Here is a 24768-nt window from a genome sequence, read left to right on the forward strand (position 1 = left end):
TAGTGCTAGGACTGGTTGGTCCGGTGTCAGAATAATGTGACTGGGCATAGACCATTTATCCTGGACCGCCAACTAGCTCTCTCTCCGCTCTTTCTCTCTATTAGGAGGTAGCGGCCTCTCGCATTTAGGAACCTACGCTTACATGGCCTTTCAGAAATCATGGGGATGTCATATCCGGTGTCGATTGTAAACATGGACGAAGTTGCCGAGGTAAGTTCTGAAAATTCTAAAATAAACTCAGCTAAAGTGCATATGGAACATGTTTTTCGATGAGTTTTGTCAGTTAAGTTTAGTTTGGAGTTTTGGAAAATCAAGTTCATTCTCACCTCCCATTGTCACAAATAACTGGAGCGTGCTTTCTTTTCACTGTCTTCGAATCGCTGGCCTTTCGCTTAGCGCCCCTGAAAGTCGAGCGTCGTAACCTCGAAGGGTCACGTGACGAGTTGGCAGTCCAGGCTATTTGGTCTATGGACTGGGTGAGACATGAAGCCTGTGCTGCGACTTCTGTCTTGTGTGTGGCGCACGTTAAATGTCAAAGCAGCACCGCCCTGATATCACCCTTCGTGGTGGACTGGGCGTTAAGCAAACACACAAACAAACAAACAAACTCTCTCTCTCTCTCTCTCTTTCTTTCTCTCTCTCTATTTTGATTTTTGATCCCTTCCAGCAATGCTAATACCTGTTGCAGAGGAAACAGCCAAGGCTGGGAGTGATTCCACAACGACCAACGTCAAAGGTAAACCAAACAAGAACGCTGATGCGTGGTGAACCATTCAGACAGACACAGGTGCAGGCACACCAACGTCAGCTGGACTACACACACACACACACACACACACACACACACACACACACACATATAGAGACATAAACCACCGAACGAGGGGAAATGCTGTTTTATTTGAAAACATTTCTTCGCAATATCTCACGTACAATCATTATGTTTGAGGTGCACCTTCAGATAGAAACAGTAAACAATATAAACATCAGTACTAGTGGTAATATAAGGTGGTTATTACGTCCCTTTTGGGACGATGAGTTCGTTTCTCCCAGTCGTGGCCTAGTCGTGGCCTAAACCTATAAATATAAAGATTTGGGTTTTTTTAAATACACACTGTGACTGACCTTATTTACAGGTACGACAGCAGGTGCATTGACGCTGGGACCCTCAGTCTTGCCTATCATCATTGCTGCCATCCTCTCTCTTCTCGGATTCTGTCAGTGATTTCTACGTCACTTTGCGTCTTCAATGACGTCATCATATTGAATGACAGAGCAAAGACCTTGAGTTGTGATTGATGTTTTCTCGTTCTCTTGGATACACACGGACAAGGATATAAACACACAGAGGTACACACACGCACACAAATACACACACACACACACACAAACAAATAAACACACACCACACACACACACACACAAATACACACACACACACACACACACACACACACACACACACACACAAGCACGCACACACAAACAGTATTCCCTCACTCTTCTTTCCCTCTTTTCTCTGATTTCATCAGTGATTTCTAAGTCAATCTGAGTCCACAATGACGTCATTATTGTGAATGACAGAGCGAATAAAATTGACCTTGAATTGTGATGGATGTGTTTTCTTCGTTAATTTAGATACACGCAAACAAGGACAAAAACACACAAAGAGACACGCACACCCAGATAGACACACACACACACACACACACACACACACACACACACACACACACACACACACACACACACAAATGGCAGTCCCTCACTCTTCTTTCCGTTTCTTCTCGGACTCCTTCAGTGAATTTTACCTTTACTGCCATCAGCCATGCTCTCTCTTCTCGGATTCCGTCAGGGATTGCTACGTCACTTTGTGTCTGCAATGACGTCATCATCGAGCATGAAAGAGTAAAGACTTGAGTTGTGATGGATGCGTTTTTACTTTTTGGCTCACGTAAGTGTAGCCTATGCGATGATAAACTTTGTCTGTCTGTGCGTGCGTGCGTGCGTGTGTGTGTGTGTGTGTGTGTGTGTGTGATAGAAACTTTAACATTTCCGAGTCTATGGATTACGTCAGTCTCGGTCAAAAGTGTTTGACGTGTGTGATAGAAACCATTTGAAGACGTCACATTATGACGTAAGAGGGTTAGACGTCACGCAAAGGAATTACTGAACGTCTCGGTCATTGTTATTGTGAGCGGGCCGAGACTACTTGGCAGATCCAGGGTCTCGCTTTCTTGCACAGTTTCACCTATGCTTACTGTGTGTGTGTGTGTGTGTGTGTGTGTGTGTGTGTGTGTGTGTGTGTGTGTGTGTGTGTGTATGTGTGACGGAGTGATTGAGTTTGTGTTACTGTTTGTCGATTTCTCACGTGAGCCTTGAAGGCTTCGCCTCTTGTTCTCTGTTAAAATTATTAGACACAAACAAGGGCTAAAGCACAGACCGAGGCAAAAACACACAGACAGACAAACACACGTACGCACGCGGGGCAAAAGACACACCCATGTATTACTCTTTCCCTGCTTATCGGAACAATACCTAACAACTTAAACCCATCAGTGTAATCGACAACAAATAATAACTTGTGCCTTCTTTGTTTCTATCGCCTAAACCACTCGGCCACGACGACTCCGTTCCACGGATAATTTAAGTAAAATAGTAGTGATTGATAGTCTTTTGTGATGCTGTTTGTGTATGTTCATTTGTGAAATGTGTGTCTGTGTACGCGCGCACACACGTGTGTGTGTGCGTGTGTGTGTGTGTGTGTGTGTGCGTGTGTGTGTGTGTGTGTGTGTATTCGTGTGTGTGCGTGTGTATGTGTGTGACGGTGTCCGGTATGCGTGCGGACGTGTGTTTCTTTGAGAGAGAGAGACAAGACAAGACAAGACAAAATCTTTATTATCGAGGGTAATAGATAAGCAAGAATATTGCTTTTTTACATCCAGCCCTCGCCCTAATATAGGGTCAACAAGAACAGAAAACAATATAATCAAAGAACTATCACATCAAACTTAATACATTATAACTGTATAGATACAGATACAAATTTAAAAATAAATTGTCATACTGCATTTTAAGTACAATTTCCAATGATAAAAAGTGTCAATTTTTAACATAACTTAATTTAGATCTGCATATTATTATAATTTTTTTAACATGCACATACATTTTAAATGAATTGATGAACCATTCAGCACATGTTTAGTTGCATTATGTGCGACATATACTTTTTTTGAAGCTGTCTGTGTTTGTTTTATAGCCAGTGAGTTCCATAGGACCGCACCTGAATAAAGAAGGCTTGATTTGAAAAGGTCAATACGTGGAGTCGGTGTTATGATTTTTAGTCTGTTATAGTTCAAAATAAAATTATCACGTAATGTCTCCGGTGCATATCCTGACATCACTTTATGCATTATAACACCTTTATTATACATTAATCTTTTTTGAAATGGTAATACTTGCAAATTGTTATAATCAGATTCTGAAGGAGTGTGATTTTTTTAGCATAATAAGCTTAACTGCTCTTCTGTTAAGAGAGAGAGAGAGAGAGAGAGAGAGAGAGAGAGAGAGAGAGAGAGAGAGAGAGAGAGTATGTGTGTATGTGTGCCTGTGTGTGTGTAGGTGTGTGTGTGTGTGTGTATTTGTGTGTGTGTGTGTGTGTACGTCGGGTGTGTGTGCTTGTGTGTGTGTGTGTGTGTGTCTGTGTAATCGCGCACACACGTGTGTTTGTGTGTGAGTTTTTGTATATGTGTTGTGTGTGTGTGTTGTGGGTGTGTGTGTGTCTGTGAGTAACTGTGTCCCATATGCGTGCGTTTCTGTGTGTGTGTGTGCGTGTGTGTGTGTGTGTGATTGTGCGTTCCGGGTGCGTGCCTTACTTAGTGTGCGTTACAATGTGTGTGTGTGTATTCGTGTACGTGTGTGTGTGTATGTGTGTGTAACGTTGTCCGGGGTGTAGACGTGCGCTTCTTTGAGAGAGAGAGAGAGAGAGAGAGAGAGAGAGAGAGAGAGAGAGAGAGAGACTCAGAGAGAGAGAGAGAGAGAGTATGTGTGTGTGTGTATGAGTGTGTGTGTGTGTGTGTGTGTGTGTGTGTGTGTGTGTGTGTGTGTGACAGAATCAGCAGATATGAAGTGCAACTGCTGTGTACTTGGCGCAGAGGCACGCATCCCCATACATTACTCTACGGTCATTCAACAACACAAAATATACATTGGCTTCACTTTTTACATTTATTTAAGCTTTAACCAAAAGTTTGAACATAGAAACAACACACAAACAACGAAATCCATGCGACAAATGAGAAGCTTAGCTGGGTTCAAATTTAATACTGCATACATTTTCCTCAAATGCAAATTAACGTCGGAAGGAATTGTCTGAGAATAGTAAATCAATACAGTAAATCTCGAAAAAGACCTATCCAACAGCCTAGAAATGCTTACCGACGTTTTCAAGATACAAGAAGTTTGATTGTCCTCATCAATACAAGGAAATTTGGCATGTGTGTGCGGCAAGACATAATACACTGATACATAGACATTTACAAAACACAACTGAAGTTCAACATCAGCACACCCTTACGCAACATACCCACTACTTCAGACACACAGGCTACATGTGCCCCTCGGACGTACGCAACCCACAATTCACCCAGCCATACAGCTCCACATGCACTTACTCATTCATGCAGCACTCTAGCACCCGGCCATGTACAACTCACACACTGGAACCCTCATACGGCTACATATTGGAAAGCTTGTAGAAAAAGCAACAGCTACACAAAAATCAAACAAACAGTCTAACAAAAACACCAGCCGTGAAAATGATTCGTTTAATCGGCCGTTAAAAAATTCACTCAAAACCCGCAATTGCTTTGTTAATCGAGGTTGTAAAGGCAACTAAAAGGCCAGGGCTTGTGCACGCAGCCTAAAAAGTAGGAATTGTCCACGCCACACGCTGTCCCAATGCGAACAAACGTGGGGACATTCCTTGTTGTTTCTGTCCGAATCATGGCTAGTTGAAGTTACGGCGTTGATTGTTTATTTACTTGTTTGTGTGTATGCTTGTTTGGTCCTTAATATTGTTTACTTGTTTTGTTTGTTGAACCAACGTATCCATTTGGAAATCGACAGCCATAAACTGTTGTAGTCTTTAAAGATAAACTGAAGTTTCAAGAAAAAAACGTCTCAAGAGATTGGAGAAAATACACTTGATTTGAAACACTGTGAGACACAATTTGTAATAGGACATACATCTACGACGGAACTAGCTGCACAACGCAATAGCGCAATAGTCTAGTATTAGGATAAGCAATACGGCTCTGACTTTTTTTTTAAACAAATCAGTATTCCATTCTCTCCATACCATCCATGATCCTGAAGAAGGCAGTTGCATGCCGAAATATTGATATATAAGTACCTAACCTGGTTACTGGTGTGTTTTCTTTTTATTTAAACAAATCAGTACACGCCGTCTACAAAGCATGATATCCGGGTGTCAAAGCATGATATCCAGGTGTCAAAGCATGATATCCAGGTGTCAAAGCATGATATCCAGGTGTCAAAGCACGCACACACACAAAACCAATTCAATCTGGTTTTATTAAGTTCCATCACTAAGGCCCCCCCCAAAAATAGGTGTGGTTACGGTAACATAGCCAAAAAAAATAGGGTAGGTCGGTAGGCAATCACTTTTTTTTTTTTTTTTTACTTTTTTTTTCTAATGTGTACAAATTAAACCTACTTGACAGGGAAATAAGTGTGCGACTCGGGCGCTTTCGCTTTCATTGCGTTTTTTGCACTCGGTTTTTTTTTTTTTTTTTTTTTTTGACAAATGTAATAAAAAGTTATAGGATCGGCCCCTAAAAATAGGGTAGGTCGGGTTACCGTAACCACACCTTTTTTTTTTTTAGGCCTAAACAAAAACCAAACGAGTCTCGATCACTATCACCACCGACAACAACAACAACACACTTAAACATTTGAGAAAAAAAACCAACAAAACATGACTTTCAACTGCATATATATGGCACATTCAGAAAACTATTATACAAGTATAAGCATAGCACTCGAATGCGTGTGATTAATCCAACCTTGCACAAATACGCAGAGCACATTCAAATATCAAAAAGTAAAACACGCAAATGCATACCGTGGAATAAAACATGTTAACAAAAAGGTTAACATGACATTGTGTTGCTTTCTTCTTCCCTGCCAATATAACAGGGAAACGGTTGCACATGTAAAAAATAACCCGTAAAAACATAACAATATTATATCACATGAAACAAAAGTTATAAACATTAACATAAAAACTTGGAGTAATATATTTCACCGGTATTTACAAGAGCAACAAATTATGACACATTTATGAATTCAGGATGAAGAACACGTGAGTATTCCAATCAACAGATCGTATGGGTGAACAGACCCCACATCAACGACACAGAACCATCAGATAGGAAGACCAAGTTAACGTCAAACATTTTTCTCTCTCAAAAATGAAAGAAAGCAACAAAACCAACAAACAAACAAAAACGAAAAACCCCCAAAAAACAGGCACACGTCAACCCTTAGAGTCAAACTGTTTTTTTTTTAATCCTCAATCGCGAGCGGTCTGTTCTGAGGGTATCAACATTTTTGTTATGCAAGCGTCGGCCAAAGAAAATAGAGAAAACTTCATGTTCCACGGGCTTAATATTTCGCCTATAAAGGACTAGATATGGGTTATAGGATAATTCGAGTTTTACGCCCTCACTGCTTTTGATGTGATACACAAAGGTATGCGTGTCAGCCATCTGCACTTAGGGCAGAATGACCGAGGTCTTTTACGAGCAACTGTGGCGACACGGAGGTGGGACATGGCTACCGTCTCTGGGTCTGCACATAAAGTTGACCCGTGTCCGTCCCGGCCCGGAGTCGAACCTACGATCTCACAAGTCCAGTGCTCTACCAATTGAGGTACCGGGCCCCCGAGCGTCGGCCAAAGCTGGCCACGCATATTTTCAAAGGCGTTGTCCCTCCCGTATAACCGATTCGGCTCACCATCTGAGATCTGTCTAGGCTTTTACAAGGAATATAGGCCATCACCATCTGAGATCTGTCTAGGCCGGCTTTTACAAGGAATATAGGCCATCATTCCACTTGAACTCATACCCAATTCAACAGCTTAGATGATTTATGTGTAGGGAATGATTTTTGTAAATGACTTGATTACTTATTAGCAGGCACATGTGTCAATCTGAGAAATTCGTTTGTCAAGACAATTCCAACATAGCACAAAGAAGAAGTTGTGAGCTTTATTGGTATTGTCCCATGTTAACGCCTGGGCAGATCTGAGATGGTGAACAGAGCCGTTTTTACGGGAAGAACAGTAACTTTGACTCAGATAAATGATGGAGATGAGTACAAAATATTAGCAATTTTGTTGAGCATAATTATATCTCTGCATTTATGCAAAAGCGGCACTCTCTGTTTGGCACATGAGTGAAAGAAAGACTTACGAGTAATAAATGTACAAGTGGTCTCCATTGTTTGATTGCTGAGGTAAAGTTTAACACCCGAAGGCACACAAAAAAGTGCACTTATCTGGGCTATGCACAAACAGTATCAAATATTACATTTCCCGTGTAAACTTTTAAAAAACAAAATAAAACAAAGCAACTTGCATTTCTAAATACAAATATGTCACACGCTTTCCTTCTTTGCCACTTCTTAAGCAAACGTGTGCAAGATTGTATGTTACACGCTGTGAATGAATGCATTAATTATGCGCTATTATTATATCATTGAGGAACAAACAACAACAACTCCAATTATAAGTTCCCTCTACTGTATTTGGTCACATAAATAATACAGTTATACACACATACACACACAGTCATGAAAAGAAAGATATCAGGGTTATATATTCAAAACAGGTGCACAAACTAACCATAATATTTCCCTGAGTGTATCAACATCGCTTCCCGTGAGGTAGACAGAAAAAAAACACACACAGTCCGTGAAATCACAGGCCCACGATATCCACAGTATAATACCAACACACGGCAAGTGTGTAAGAAGAAACAAGTCGCGTAAGGAGAAAATACAACATTTAGTCAAGCTGTCGAACTCACAGAATGAAACTGAACGCAATGCAATTTTTCAGCAAGACCGTATACTCGTAGCATCGTAAGTCCACCGCTCATGGCAAAGGCAGTGAAATTGACAAGAAGAGCGGGGTAGTAGTTGCGCTGAAAAGGATAGCACGCTTTTCTGTACCTCTCTTTGTTTTAACTTTCTGAGCGTGTTTTTAATCCAAACATATCATATCTATATGTTTTTGGAATCAGGAACCGACAAGGAATAAGATGAAAGTGTTTTTAAATTGATTTCGAAAATTTAATTTTGATCATAATTTTTATATTTTTAATTTTCAGAGCTTGTTTTTAATCCAAATATAACATATTTATATGTTTTTGGAATCAGAAAATGATGTAAAATAAGATTAACGTAAATTTGGATCGTTTTATAAAAAATATTTTTTTTTACAATTGTGATTTTTAATAATTAATCTTTAAGCCACTAAGCTGAAATGCAATACCGAAGTCCGGCCTTCGTCGAAGATTGCTTGGCCAAAATTTCAATCAATTTGATTGAAAAATGAGGGTGTGACAGTGCCGCCTCAACTTTTACAAAAAGCCGGATATGACGTCATCAAAGGTATTTATCGAAAAAAAGAAAAAAACTTCCGGGGATATCATTCCCAGGAACTCTCATGTAAAATTTCATAAAGATCGGTCCAGTAGTTTGGTCTGAATCGCTCTACACACACACGCACAGACAGACAGACAGACAGACACACACACACACACATACACCACGACCCTCGTCTCGATTCCCCCTCTATGTTAAAACATTTAGTCAAAACTTGACTAAATGTAAAAATACAGTCACTGTTCACAGTTATGATTCTGACCAGACTGCGGCAACCATCTGATCTAAATGCTAAACACTAATTATATCTTAATTAAATAGGTTCTCCTGAACATGGCTTAACTCAACTAAATCACACACAAAACTGCCGATATGTCCTTCACTTGAAAAAAGTAGCGGTATACTTAATTCTCCGACTGGCGATCTCGACCTAACCAGTTCACTTCGTCCTGTGACCTCTCGGGTCCAACTATCCGGACTGTAACTTCACTGCCAGCTTCGTGAAAGTCCCGTCGAACTTCAGCTAAACTGATCCAGAGAAATAAGATATTCGGCGGCTTCTCAGATTATTCTTCTTCCCCAGCATCTGGCTGCAATCCTCTTCTTATGGACAGGTTACTGGACGCACTGCACAAACATGAAGACTGAGCGGACATCTTGTTTTTACAATCTGTCCTCTACGAACTAGTTTCTGCAATGTTAATCGGTTCAGCTTACGTGATACACAAAATATTGATATTCGAATGCCTATTAAAGTTACCTGTTAACGTGCTTTGACGATCGCGTCTCAGAAAACACAAGTAAGGGCTGGAACCTATTCCTGCATTCTCTCCGGGCATTTTATCCTCACGCACGATTAACTTCATCGAGATCTTTCTCCTTGATGGACAGTCGTCAATAATATTGTGCTGCTAAACTAGCTCCGATTCACGAAGTCAACTGTTCTCTGGTTTGTGAGCTGTGTTAACTCCGTGCAATACACTGGTGTATCTGGTTGGCTTCCGTGTATCGTGGAGGGAACAAATGCTGAACTCGGCATGACTCAGTTGTTAGCTGTTTGATTTTCTTCACACACGCTTTGGAGCATGGCAAGAACGGATTCAAACTCGAAATCGTCCCTCCGAAAAGCCTCAAAATGCACACACGACTTTCATTTCTCCTGTTGTTATCGTTTCTTCTCTTTACAAATGCTTCAACGCTGAGAATACTGAAAACGGCATCCCAGACGACAGTACTGTTTCCATACGCGAATTTAGCTGCCCTTGGAAAGTGCCTGTAAGTCTGAATCTAGAAGGACAGAGTTCTGAACATAGAGAATACTACATGGCTTGCTGTGTCGTACCAGATTTACACGAGTTGTTTTTTTAAATATTGAACTGCGAGCGAAAGCGAGCTGTTCACTATTTGAAAAAGCAACGAGTGTAAATCTGGTACGGAACAGCAAGCCATGTAGTATTCTGTTTATCCTACATACTGTACTTACGTGTATTTTACTGAAAATGTCCTGCATTCGAGGCAGCTAAATTGAAGACGCTTGTTTTAGAACCTCGATCTCTTCTAAAGCCTCGTGCAATCTATTACGTCAAAGCAAAGAAATTTGTGTTTCTATAATGACGTTTGTCTCGGTGACTTTGGCATCATAAGCAGTGGAAAAACAGGTCCCTGCCAGACTTGCTTGACATGACCTCATTTACATGATATACACACGTGTGATTTGAACGATTATTATCTCACGGGTGTCTCTCTCACGTATGTAGGATACATATATTTATCCTACATACGTGAGAGAGACACCCGTAAGATAATAATCGTTCAAATCACACGTGTGTATATCATATAAATGAGGTCATGTCAAGCAAGTCTGGCAGGGACCTGTTTTTTTTTCCATTGCTTATGATGCCAAAGTCACCGAGACAAACATCATTATAGAAGAAAAAAAATTGCGCTCGCTAATTACCCTCGATGAATTTTTAGAACTAACACGTCACGCCACACTTTCAGAGTGCCGTTTCATTGCTTTGACGTAATAGATTACACGAGGCTTTAGAAGAGATCGAGGTTCCAAAACAAGCGTCTTCAATTTAGCTGCCTCGACTGCAGGACATTTTCAGTAAAATACACGTAAGTACAGTATGTAGGATAAACAGAATACTACATGGCTTGCTGTGTCGTACCAGATTTACACTCGTTGCTTTTTGGCTCACGTAAGTGTAGCCTATGCGATCGTAACTTTGTCTGTCTGTGCGTGCGTGCGTATGTGCGTATGTGCGTGTGTATGTCTGTGGTAGAAACTCTAACATTTGAAGACGTCACATTACATTGACGTCACATTATGACGTAAGAGGGTTAGACGTCACGCGAAGGAAGTACTGAAAGTCTCGGTCATTATTATTTTGAGCGGCCCGCCGAGACTAGTTGGCAGTCGTGTCCCTGGTAGGCTACATGCAGACAGACAGATCTAGATCTAGTGTCTCGCTTTCTTGCACAGTTTCACCTATGCTCTTTCTGTGTGTGTGTGTGTGTGTGTGTGTGTGTGTGTGTGTGTGTGTGTGTGTGTGTGTGTGTGTGTGTGTTACTGTTTGTCGATTTCTTACGTGAGCCTTGATGGTTTCGCCTCTTGTTCAAATAGTGAACAGCTCGCTTACGCTCACAGTTCAATACTTAAAAAAAAAAAAAACTCGTGTAAATCTGATACGACACAGCAAGCCATGTAGTATTCTCTATGACAAAGATCCCGAAAAGAACAAACATTACGCGCATGCAGACAAAGAAATACGTCATGAAGAATGCGATGCTTCAAAAGATGCAGACTGTGACGATGACTGTGACGTCATTCACATATACCGAGACGTCATTCATAGATGTTCGGTCATTTCCGTCAAAAAGCAGATCTCTCCACAATGGCTGCTCCTGTGTTTAGGTCTGTCAATCGTGAGAACGCAAAACGTGTTTGTTCTCTCCTCTGTTGAAGCTGTGAGACATAAATGCTATTCCGACTTTGTCGTGTGACAGAGTTTTCTTCCACACTCGATTAGCTGATGTCTAACTCATCCTAACGGCTTCGTTAGACAATCAACGTAATCTCGTGTGGAAGAAAACGTCTGTCACACGACCAAGTCTGAATACACAAGTTAACAGTTTCGGCTTTTACATGGAACGAAGAATAAAAGCGGAAGAGGAAGCAGTACAAACATTCTCGCAAAAAACGATCTGCGCACGCGTTCAAATCAAAGGTATATTTCTTGTATTTCCATTGTTCTCTTGTTACATCTATGATGTAACTATTGCACTCTTATAACACATAAAATAGAGGATAAATAAGGGTGCACGAAATACATCATAGTTGGCTCTACTTTCTGTCGTCCTTGACATTCCAAAATGCACATGTACCTATAGACCGGATGTGCAAGGGGTAACCACGCTTTTGAGAACTTGCGCGAGAGTCGTTCAGTGTTATAGCTGAGTTTTAGTCTCGACTTGCCGAGACTATCAATTCATCGTAGCGTCATGAAATCTATGACGTCTGTCGTCCATCGCGTCATATTAAGGGGACGTAATCTGTTATGTTTCCTTCTATTCGCTGTTCTATTTCGCTCTTGTGATCAACATGACAAGCCGTATGTGTTTGAGTGTGTGTGCTCGTGCTCTCAACTAAAACAAAAGTCAAACTAGCAATCGTTAAAAACCCAGTCAGTCCGACCAGCACTGCTATGTTGAGGCTATGTTCATGTGAAGTTACAGCGTGCCGGTACACACGCCCTTATCGGTACATCATCGACTACGATTGTTCTCTGAACAAGCTGTTTAGTGCATTTTGCGAGTATTTCTAGCTCTTCTGCGATGCAGTAGGCCCTATAGACGATGATCGAAGGTGTCCACGATCTCAGGAGATGCGTGTGTAACCACTAGGTATTCAGTCAAATCCGTGTAAGAGGTTTTCAATTGACGGGGTCAACCAAGCCACCATTATGCACCGACTTGACATATATTAACAGACATGACTTTAGAATAACATATGTGCAGAGGTGCCTCATCTGAACAGACAACTAAAGCTTGATGTTTCCGTCACACTTTGTCTTTTAGATCTTCATGGAATATAGAGGTTACAACACTCGTGTTTTTTATATGGCTTGTATTTCAGTCAAGACCCAGCGGGAATATCAAAGGGACTCACTCGCCGTGTCATGGTCAGTATTCATCACCCATTTAGCAAAACCAGTCAGACTGAAACCTGTAGTGCCGAAACAGATCGTGGAATGCATTTCTTACTTGACGTCCTGACTTAGACAATGGAATGCGTGTCGTCGCAGAACATACATTACGTCACGAGTGAAATACAGTAATCCAACGGAATCGGGTTTCACGAAGGAGATACGGCTGGATGTAGGGGAAGGGCTCCTAATATGGACCGGCTCCTAATATGGCCGGACCACCTCCTGTTCTGACAAACTAACGGCGCTAGAGCGCTAAAAACAATTTCATTCGCTGTATTCACCCTCTCTGGATAATTTGCACATGTCAAAACAGTTGCAGAAACACAAACCTCAAAACCGTTAGGCTTTTACTCTTTTTTTTCACTTTTGGCAGCGTTCACTCTAAATTTGACGCCTAAAACGGACTCGTTTCTGTCCACAGCCAAAGCTTTTATCACACAAAAATTGCTATATATGACAGCTAAGACCGTATTTGTTACATGTTAGCAGTTTTGACCCCGAGTTTCTACTGCAACAAAAATAATAGCACAATCTCAAAGTATGTGTGTGTCCCCTAATATGGACCACCTTCAACAAATCGAAGAAAATAAAAGCTAAAGGCTTTAATTCATTAGGAAACTTGCTGAAAATAATCTATAACTAGCCCTCAAGATTTCAAAAAAAAAAAAAAATCAAATTGTCTTCTTTTAATTTTGTGGATGTTGATAATTTCACTTATTTTTACTCTGTTTTTGATATGCTTCTTTAGTTTCCTGGTGTGCTTCAAATAATGGTCTCATTAACCCGAAACAGATAAATCTAAAGCATATTTGAATTAGTCTGACTTGCACACTAAGTTGTATCATGTTATTTTGAAGTATAGGGGAGACAATGACAAAAGGTGACGTTTTCATGTCAGTATGTCCCAAATGACATCACCAGTACATTTTTCATTCTATCTAATCTGTTTTCGTTCTATTTTTTCTAATAACATGCGTTAACAATTGATTGCCAACTGGAATGGAAGAGCACAAAAAGTGTAACTTGATATGTAGTTTCTCTAGAGGGAAAAACATCTTCCACTTTCATGTCAGTGTGTCCCATGCAACATACATTTGCCAAACAGCTATGTGCAAGTAGATTATTTGTTAGTGGTATAGAAAATACTGATCAACAATTAAAGTCAGTTTTCACATTCATTTTCTACCTATTTCTTATTTGTTTATTCTGTTGGCAATGGTGAAATGTCAGCAATCGTGTGTCATTCGGGACAGTAGACATGACACCTGACCTTTTGTCACTGTCTCAGGGGGCTTTTGACAGTGATTCGTGAAGGCCGCTTCACTGGTCCATATTAGGAGCCTGGGCGCCTAATATGGACCATTTGTGATTTGTTCTGTATTTAATTTTTGCTGAATGTCTATCAAAGCTATTTCACTCTAATTAGGCCTAACGATTAACACAAGAGAGAAGGACTACCAAACACAAAATGAAACTTCTTCGCAAGAAAACAAGCTAGTTATCAGCATGAAACAAAAAGTGGTCCATATTAGGAGTCCTTCCCCTACGTCTTTGCACAGGAAGTGGCTAGATTGCTGTGTTGCTCTCCCCCAGCACCGTTGTCGGACAACCGCGGTGATCCGACAGAACATGTTATTATTCGTACATTCAGCAGCAGATTGCTCACACTATGTTTTGATTCTGAAGCATACGTGGTGATCGTTTTTCAAAATGTATCCATTGGACGCAGTAATCCAGAAGGCAAGACAGGTAATGTCTTGAAGACTTCACGATATGGCGCAAGAGGGTTCGACGTCACGCATTACAAGAAGGAATTACAAGTAGTCTCGGTCATTGTTAATCCGAGCGGGTCGAGACTAGTTTCTTCTCAGCTGTCACTTGAAACTTCCATCTACAGAATTTGGCACTGAGTTTTCAGTAAAAAGACTTCGCGAAGTCGACTTCGGGCTGAATTAAGGACCGTCTTTAAGATGACTAGAGGACAACTAGGTCCCCATTCAACAAGCACAACCCACGGTGGCAGTCAAGCATCGACGACGACTCCAACAAAGGATGACACTGCTTCACAAGCTAATCACATCAATTATCTTTGTTCAATGTTCTGTATCATATGAGTAATTTTTACCTGCTCTATCCTAAAAGGGATGAAACAGGCGCAATCCACAAACAGGGCATCTCCTGAAAGCAGCTGAGCAGAGACGACAAACAACAATGTTGTGACAGGGATACAGCACTGTAGTCCATTCGCGTCTCCCACAGACGATACAACCTCCGTTTCCTGGACCAAGGAACAATGGAGAATGATAAAATATGCAATAATACGCGCATATCCATTATTTGTTCATGCGTCTTCTTTGAATTCCGCTTGTTTCTGCATGTGACGCAAACGGCCTTAGACAGACATGAGAGTGTTTGGCATTGCTTCAATAAAACATACAGACCATTTATCTGTCTTTATTCGTGAACAGAGCGCCTCATTCTGGTAACTTCCCTTCCCGAAGTTTATGAGCTTTTATTAGACGTTCTCCGGAAATAACACTGCCAGGATTGTTTGGCGGTCTGGAGGAGTAGGAGTCCCTGTACCGCAGGCAGGTTTCTCCACAAGATCCGAAGCGTGTTCCACGCTTCCGATCGGCTCTATCCTGTGATCCGGACGAGCAACCGACTGTGATGTGTATATATGCTATGCGGCGTGCGCTAGATAACCCGTTTCTTTTAACAAATATCATCGGAGCCACGAATCGCCACGGATGGCTTGCTGATCACTGGAAGCGTTCGCTTAAATTTACACGTGTCATTTCCAAAACCCAAGCCAACCTACGTGACCTCAATCGAAATACGTTGTAATACGTGCTAGCGAACCTTTCCACAACAAGCTCTGAACTCCGATGAACTCGTGAATGCTGATTTTTGAAAGAAAAGAGTATCATATTGTGCGCGTGCTGCATGGCATACACATCGGAGTAGGTTGTTTGTCCCGATCGCGGGTTCCAGCCCGTCGGAGGCGTGGAGCTGTGCTCCGGATGTTGTGAAAAACCTCTCCGCGGTACAGGGGCTCAGACTACTCCTCCAGACCGCTCATTTTCTGATAGTTATTTTCGAAAATCGTCTATCAGATACTTTGCTGCAGTTTTCTTTTTGCAAGTTCACATTTGTTACAGAAAGTGTCAATATTTCAATTACTCTGAGCCCCGATTAGCAAACATTACTGATACATGTATAAACAGTTTGAGGTGTTCATTGCTAAAGACAAATAATGCATATATGCAACCGGTCATATACCTTTGTGTCAGGCCTTCGATAAACTGCAATTTCCGCACTAGACTCTTTAATTTAAACCGTGGATCCATTCGTATTGTTATTGTTCAGTAATTCAATTTGAATCAAATATCTTAAACAAAATTCTTAACGGCAAATTATGTAAATAACCTGACAAGTATCAAAATAAGAATTCTGCAACAAAACATAACATGTTTAAAATTGCACTTATAGCTTACCGAAACGTGCCTGTCTGTTCCGAAAATCGTCATTAACAGCAAAAAAAACCTCCTCCTCTCCCTGAAAACAAAAGCGAAGACAATGGGAGAATGAAAGCATACTAACTAGCACAAAACATAATTGTGACATAATTCGCTTCCCAATTAAAGCCTTATTTCCCGTGTCATTTCATTCACACTTTATATGCCATCCAAGACAGTTCACTTGATATAAGAAAACACTAAACACTTGAAATGTACTCACCAGAAAACAGCAACAAAAATCAATAAACATGCTCGAGTATGCGTTCGATACGTAAATCCGCATAAAAAGTCTTTATACTTCGTGCTAGTGCACTTTTTGGGGGTGGTGGTGGTGGTGGTGGGGGGGGGGGGGGGGGGGGGGGTGAGGGGGCATTGTCCTAATTTTGGCCAACAAAACACATAATTAGGTGTAGGGGGTGGGAGGGTTTTTCACGCCTAGAAACGTTGGACATTTACCCTATATAATGTGTCTGCTGTACAATTGGTGCATGGAAAGTACAGCACGGAATTTGTAAATAAATATTAGAACACTTCCCGCGGAGTGCTTTATATGTTATCGTGCTCAGTCGCCTTTTTGTTTTAGGTTTTTTTTGGCTAGCTGTTGTTTTACCGATGTTCTTGTCTTGTTTTCATTCTGAAAGCCACTTATGTAAAGAAAGGTGAAAGGACTGTTCAATTATTCTTAAGCAAGATGACTGTTGATTTGTCATTTTGTGATATGTGTTTAAGTGGAGGACGCTACATTAATGTCCGTATTGCATTGATCTTTAGGGATTTACAGGGTGGTCTGCATGAGAAAGAATATATCTTATTAATACCTAAAAAAATAAAAACAAGTCGCGTAAGGCGAAAATACAACATTTAGTCAATCAATCAATCAATCAATATGAGGCTTATATCGCGCGTATTCCGTGGGTACAGTTCTAAGCGCAGGGATTTTTTATTTTTTTATTTTTTTTATTTTATGCAAATTATATCGCACACATATTCAAGGCGCAAGGATTTATTTATGCCGTGTGAGATGGAATTTTTTTACGCAATACATCACGCATTCACATCGGCCAGCAGATCGCAGCCATTTCGGCGCATATCCTACTTTTCACGGCCTATTATTCCAAGTCACACGGGTATTTTGGTGGACATTTTTATCTATGCCTATACAATTTTGCCAGGAAAGACCCTTTTGTCAATCGTGGGATCTTTAACGTGCACACCCCAATGTAGTGTACACGAAGGGACCTAGGTTTTTCGTCTCATCCGAAAGACTAGCACTTGAACCCACCACCTAGGTTAGGAAAAGGGGGAGAAAATTGCTAACGCCCTGACCCAGGGTCGAACTCGCAACCTCTCGCATCCGAGCGCAAGTGCGTTACCACTCGGCCACCAAGTCAAGTAGCTGTCGAACTCACAGAATGAAACTGAACGCAATGCAACGCAGCAAGACCGTATACTCGTAGCATCGTCAGTCCACCGCTCATGGCAAAGGCAGTGAAATTGGCAAGAAGAGCGGGGTAGTAGTTGCGCTGAGAAGGATAGCACGCTTTTCTGTACCTCTCTTCGTTTTAACTTTCTGATTGTGTTTTTAATCCAAACATATCATATCTATATGTTTTTGGAATCAGGAACCGACAAGGAATACGATGAAAGTGTTTTTAAATTGATTTGGAAAATTTAATTTTGATAATAATTTTTATATATTTAATTTTCAGAGCTTGTTTTTAATCCAAATATAACATATTTATATGTTTTTGGAATCAAAAAATGATGCAGAATAAGATAAACGTAAATTTGGATCGTTTTATAAAAAAAATTTTGTATTACAATTTTCAGATTTTTAATGACCAAAGTCATTAATTACTTTTTAAGCCACCACGCTGAAATGCAATACCGAAGTCCGGGCTTCGTCGAAGACTACTTGATCAAAATTTCAATCAATTTGGTTGAAAAATGAGAGCGTGACAGTGCCGCCTCAACTTTCACGAAAAGCCGGATATGACGTCATCAAAGACATTTATCAAAAAAATGAAAAAAACGTGTGGGGATATCATACCCAGGAACTCGAAAATTTCTTATCAAATTTTCATTTAATTAATATACTTACCAACTCACATAAATAGCATTAACTTCAGTTTGATGCGTTAGACATTGAAGCACTGACCCTGGTAACAGGGGGAGATAACTCCCAAAACAAAACAAACCCTTGACAACGGGTCCCGGGAGTTACCTCCCCCCACCGGCTGCCCGCGCATGCGCTGGACATACTGCCGGTATAGTCATTCCCACTGAAACACCACCTTAAACCACAACAAGAAGGGCAAAGCCCATACGACTCACATGCTTTACACATTTTTCCTTCCAAAATACATGTGACCTTGACCCAAGGTCAAGGTCATCCAAGGTCATGCAACACAAAGCTGTTAATTCAAGACATAGGAAGTACAATGGTGCTTATTGGCTCTTTCTACCATGAGATATGGTCACTTTTAGTGGTTCACTACCTTATTTTGGTCACATTTCATAAGGGTCAAAGTGACCTTGACCTTGATCATATGTGACCAAATGTGTCTCATGATGAAAGCATAACATGTGCCCCACATAATTTTTAAGTTTGAAACAGTTATCTTCCATAGTTCAGGGTCAAGGTCACTTCAAAATATGTATACAATCCAACTTTGAGGAGCTCCTGTGACCTTGACCTTGAAGCAAGGTAAACCAAACTGGTATCAAAAGATGGGGCTTACTTTGCCCTATATATCATATATAGGTGAGGTATTCAATCTCAAAAACTTCAGAGAAAATGTGAAAAATGTGAAAAATAGCTGTTTTTTAGGCAACATTTATGGCCCCTGCGACCTTGACCTTGAAGCAAGGTCAAGATGCTATGTATGTTTTTTGGGGCCTTGTCATCATACACCATCTTGCCAAATTTGGTACTGATAGACTGAATAGTGTCCAAGAAATATCCAACGTTAAAGTTTTCCGGACGGACGGACGGACGACTCGGGTGAGTACATAGACTCACTTTTGCTTCGCATGTGAGTCAAAAAGCGGGGTAGGTAGGGAGGGCATTAACTATGTGAGTTGGTAAGTATATTAATTAAATGAAAATTTGATAAGAAATTTTCGATTAAATAACATATTCTTACTACAACTCACATAAATAGCAGATTGCTACACAAGGAGGCGGGGAACTCACCTAAACCTTCGGTAGAACCTGGCCAGCTGCCACCATGGCAGGCAAACAGCTCGAGCCATCTTGCCTAGTGCTGGCAATATCACGTAGATAAAAGTTTATGAAAACGTCTTCAGACTTCCAGTATGCTGCTCTGAGCACTTCAGTCATCCTGCCTGAGCGCAAGACCGCTAGAGAGGCGGCCCAGGCTCTCGCCTCATGCGTACGAGGCGACCGTAATGGGAGAACGGAGCGTCCCCCCCCCATGTGTCTGCCACCACTCATATGCTTGCCTTATAAGCCCGGCAGACCATCTCGCCAAAGTCGTCTTAACGATATCCTTATCCCTGGCTACGTTTAACGAGATGAAAAGCAATTTCTGAGATGAAGCTCTTAACGGAGCCGTGCGAGACAGGTAAGCCCGCAGAGCCCGGACCGGGCAGTTCAAGAGGTCAGGGTCACCGCGCGGTAAAATAGAACGCAGCGACTGTATGTTCACAACAGGAGACGGCTGGTTAGGTTTTTGATTCTTTGCTAAAAACACAGGCGAAAAACGCAAGATAACCGAGCCATCTTTTTCGAAGGAAATATCCTGATTAAGTCCAGAAAGAGCGTGAACCTCGCTTCCCCGACGCGCTGACGCAAGCAAAATAAGTAGGAGAGTCTTCTTAGTAAGGTTAGACAGACTAGCCTCTTTCAAAGGTTCGAAAACCGAGGAGCGCAAAAATTCCAGTACCAGTAAGAGATCCCAGGCTGGGACAGACGTTCTGCGTGAAGCAGAGCTAAGAGCGGAACCTTTAATGACACTTGCGATCACCCCGTCCAGGGCAATAGAGCGTCCCAACTGCTTGAGGGTAGTGGAAATGGCAGAACGACGTACCCTAAGGGTAGACGCCGTCCGACCTTGGGAGGACAGCCAAGCCAAATGATTTGCAACCTGCATAGTACGTGGAGACAACGGGTTAACGCCGTTAAGACGACACCACTGGGCCCAAGCAGCCCAATGGGACGAATAAACAGCAGAAGTAGATCTTCTATGCGCCTTCTGCACCAATGTCAGAGTGAGGTCTGACGCCCCAGCGCGCTTCAACGCTCTCCTGACAGAACCCAAGCGTGTAGAGCCAGGAGATGAGGGTCCCTGTGAGGGATCCCCGACCTCGGTTGCAGAAGCTCCCCTTCTCGAAGATCGAGAGGAATGGGTGGACCGTCGGCTAGACGAAGAAGGTCCGGAAACCACGCCTGGCTCGGCCACGACGGCGCTATGAGAACCAGCCTTGGCTTCTCCAAGTCAGCCTTTCTCAGAACCTTGCTCAGCAACGGAATGGGAGGGAAGGCATAAGCTACCAGATCCTTCCAGTCTATTTCCATGGCGTTGACCTCCCAAGCCTCCGGGTCGGGCACTGGAGACACGAAGACTGGGAGACGCCGAGAGAACCGGGTGGCAAACAGATCCACGAGGGGTTTGTCCACCTGCGTCCACAGACGCCGCAGTGCTTGGTGTGCGATAGTCCACTCCGAGTGCAGGATCTGCGAAGTGCGACTGAGTGAATCTGCCAAGATGTTCAGGCACCCCGGAAGGTACTTCGCTGAAATCACAATTCCCTGAAGGAACGCCCAAGCGAGAATCTCGCAAGCCCTGTTGGACAGAACCAGCGAGCGCGTACCCCCCTGCTTGTTCAGGTACGCGGCCACAGTTGTGTTGTTCGTGTGGATCAACACATGCTTGCCCCGCAACGAGGCGACAAACTCCCGAAGCCCGAGGCGCACTGCTTCCAACTCCAGAATGTTGATATGCAACGATTTCTGATCCTGGTCCCAAAGACCGGAAGCCGTGTTCCCCTCCAGATGAGCTCCCCAACCCTGAAGGGACGCATCGGTAAAAAGATGCAACTCCGGGGGGGGGGCAAGGAAATCGGAAAGCCCTGAGCCAGCCAGGCCGAATCCAACCACTGCCTTGTTGACTCCAGGAACCATCCCTGAAGGGGAAGAGACAGATTCCAACCTTGCGAGGCTGGATCCCAGGCAGAGTTCAGAAACGCCTGAAACGGGCGTTTGTGAACTCTGCCCAGAGGAATCAGGGTAGACATCGACTCCATCTGGCCCTGGAGTGACGCCAACACCCTGACAGGCGCGTGGCGGAGGCTTGACAGAGACCTGACCAGATCCTGCAGCTTGTCTATCCTCCGCTGGGCGGGACGCACAGTCCAAGCTAGGGTGTCGAACACCATGCCCAGATAAGTGAACTCCTGAGAGGGAACCAAGTCGGACTTCCCTTGGTTCACGAAGAAACCTAAGTCTCTCGCAGTCTGCAAGACTATCTGGGTGTGCTGCCCGCACAGGGACTCTTGTTGACTCAGAATCAACCAGTCGTCCAGATAAACTCTGAGACGAATCCCTTTCTGGCGCACTAACGCGCAAAGCTGGCGCACTATCATGGTGAAAATCCAGGGTGCTAAAGAAAGCCCGAACGGCAGCGCCCTGAACTGGAACACCCTGTCGCCCCACAGGAACCGCAGCCACTTTCGATCTGACCTGTGCATCAGAATGTGGAAGTACGCGTCTGTCAGATCGATGGAAGTGACCCAGTCCGACGGACGAAGGGCCTCCCTGACAGACGCTGGAGTCTCCATCTTGAACGGAACTTTCCGGAGAAAGCCGTTCAAGGGAGACAGATCCAACACCGGTCGCCAGCCCCCTGACGCTTTCGGGACGACAAACAGTCTCCCGTAAAAGCCAGGGGACCGACGATCGATGACCTCTTCTACCGCTTGCTTCTGCAAGAGCAGTAGAACTTCCGCCTGAATAACGGCACAAGCCTCTGGATCGGCGGGGAACTTGAACCTGGGTGTTGTCCTGGTTAGAGGGGCCTTGTCCTCCAACCAGAGCAACCGGAACCCCGATCGAACCACTCCCGTAACCCAAGAGTTGCTCGTAAGAGCCAACCAAGCTGGAACGGCCCTTGAGAGGCCGCCCGCTACCAAAGGGGTAGGGGCTAGGGGAGTGGCTGGATCGGGGAGCCTTCATTGGGGGTTAGGCTTGCCACCTGACCCCTTCTTCCCGAAGGAAGGTCTCTTATTGTAGGGGCGAGAACGGCTGCCACCCCTATGCGACCTCGTCTTCTGTCCAGAGCCGCGAGAAGATGAAGGCGGCGCCGAACCACCTTTCTTCTGACCCTGCTTTAGGGCAAGCTCAGACAGCTTAACGAAATGCAAGTCCTTCGCATCTTGAGACTCTCGCCTGAGAGCCTCAAGAGACTCAGGACCCAGTAAGCTCTGTCCCGCAAAAGGAGCAACTTTCAAAGCCTCAACAGTGGCTTTATCCGACAGTCTCGAGTCCTTCAACAGAGCTTCGCGACGCCACATCACGGCCTGCGTGTACAACCTGGCCGAAGTTGCGGTCTGCTCAGCTACGACCTTAGCAAGAGCTGCTAACAAAGTTACAACATCTTCTTCCACCGCGTCGTCCCGGAACTTAAAGGGCTCCAGCGACACAGCGATGGATCTGGACACCGCTCTAATAAGTGTGTCAGACACGGAAGCCAATTCCAGAGAAACTCTCCCAGCTTCCTCAATCGCGATCACACCGGCTTCGGTACAGACTGAAGGCCTCTCCTTCTTGTACCCATCCTTCCGTAAGTTCGCCAGCTCCGGAGTGACCTGAAGCGGGGAACTCGGAAGCGCGAAAGAATCGATCAAATGAACAGGCTTCCCGTACAGCCTAGGTCTACGGTGCATATCCGACGGCATGCGAGAGCAATCATTCGGCGAAGCCAGCCAATGTTGAACAGACTCCGGCGCATCCCCATGAGCAGATAAAAGAGGAACGATGCTATCAGGACCGGCACCCAGCACCCTAGCCATCTGATAGGCTACAGAGGGAGACTCCCGAAACCGGAAGCGGACACCAGACTCACTGTCACCCCGGAAATCGCCAAACGCGGAAGGAGGTGCTGCTAGCCGTGAAGACGAAGTTGACACCCCTTCCGCAAAATATCTAGAGGTAACCTCAGCGGCAGCACTCAGCGCGCGTAAGAAACTCCTCTCAACCCGAAAGTTGTGTTCCACCTCAGAAGAGTCGTCACAATCTTCGTCAACATTCCCATCATCAACAAAGATGTCCGATGAAGACCGATCATGACCGGAACCATCATTGTCCCTAAACGGAACTGATGAACTCGCCGTACCGGAACCCTGTGTAACCACACCAAGGGGAACCGGTATAGCCGAGCTGCTACCACTGGTAGCTGGCAATCCGGAAGGAAAGGCGACCGGAAACACACCTGTGCTTTGCCCGGAAGCCGACCCATCCTGTCCCCCGCCATCCACAGCCGCCTGAGCGGAAGTGAAGGCAGGAAACGGATTGCCGTTACCACCAACGACCGGAACCCCCGTAGGCTGTGAACCGGAAGTCGATGGTAACGAAATGAAAGTGCCACGATCTCTCGGAAGAGATCCTGTGGCCGGAAATCCCTTTGCCGAAGCAGTTGAACCCGAGTACGAGGGACCGGACGTACCGGCCCCAGCGTCAAGGGTGGAATAACCGTCGAGATGAGCAGCACGCATTTGCGCCGAACACCCCGAACTTCCACTAACACGTACCTGATCGGCCGAAGCCGAAAGCTGAGGATCAGCAACGTCCGCCGACGTAATCGTAGCAGAAGGAAGAATCCTCGACAAAGAGGCAGCGTTGCCAACCCCTGGAGGCAAAGCTGGAATGGTGGAGTAAGACACACCCCTGTCAGTAGCCAGCATCTCCCTCATTTGATCCTTGAAAGTAGAAAAAAGAGCAAACAATTCATCGCGGGAGACCGCCTGAGTCTCTTTCTCCTGCGGCGACAACACAGGCATGCTAGCAGGAGGATCAATCGAAACACGCAACGACTCCTTGCTCACCGGATCAAACACATTGACCAGAGGTCGTTTCGCCGGCGAAACTTTATCTTTCGAACGCGACTTCTTAGATTTACTTTTAGACGAAGACGCAGACCCAGAACTGCCCAGCGGCGACCCCACCGGTACCTGCTTGGCAGAGCTCTTCTCCTTGTCCGCCATCGAAATGACAAGTCACAACGAGAAAATTTCGCAAAAATAATACAAAATTCTAAAATGCAAATGGCGGCATGCACCCGTAACACCGGGCACTGCCTACACTAGGTTGAAGTAACAAAAAA

General features: G+C 43.8%; 2 long non-coding RNA genes across 2 annotated transcripts in view; both read left to right on the forward strand.

The window, feature by feature from the left end:
* The window catches only part of LOC138980887 (uncharacterized), a 3059-nt gene extending 1672 nt beyond the window's left edge, over positions 1-1387 (forward strand). Inside the window, exons 2-3 of the long non-coding RNA XR_011460479.1 lie at positions 689-736; positions 1137-1387. This is a non-coding gene — a long non-coding RNA (uncharacterized lncRNA). The remainder of the gene's footprint in view (positions 1-688; positions 737-1136) is intronic.
* Positions 1-24768, forward strand: part of LOC138980206 (uncharacterized) — a 272961-nt gene that overhangs the window by 237568 nt on the left and 10625 nt on the right. The gene's annotated exons all lie outside the window — the stretch shown is intronic.

The sequence above is a fragment of the Littorina saxatilis genome, linkage group LG11, assembly GCF_037325665.1.
Source record: "Littorina saxatilis isolate snail1 linkage group LG11, US_GU_Lsax_2.0, whole genome shotgun sequence".
NCBI lineage: Eukaryota > Metazoa > Mollusca > Gastropoda > Littorinimorpha > Littorinidae > Littorina > Littorina saxatilis.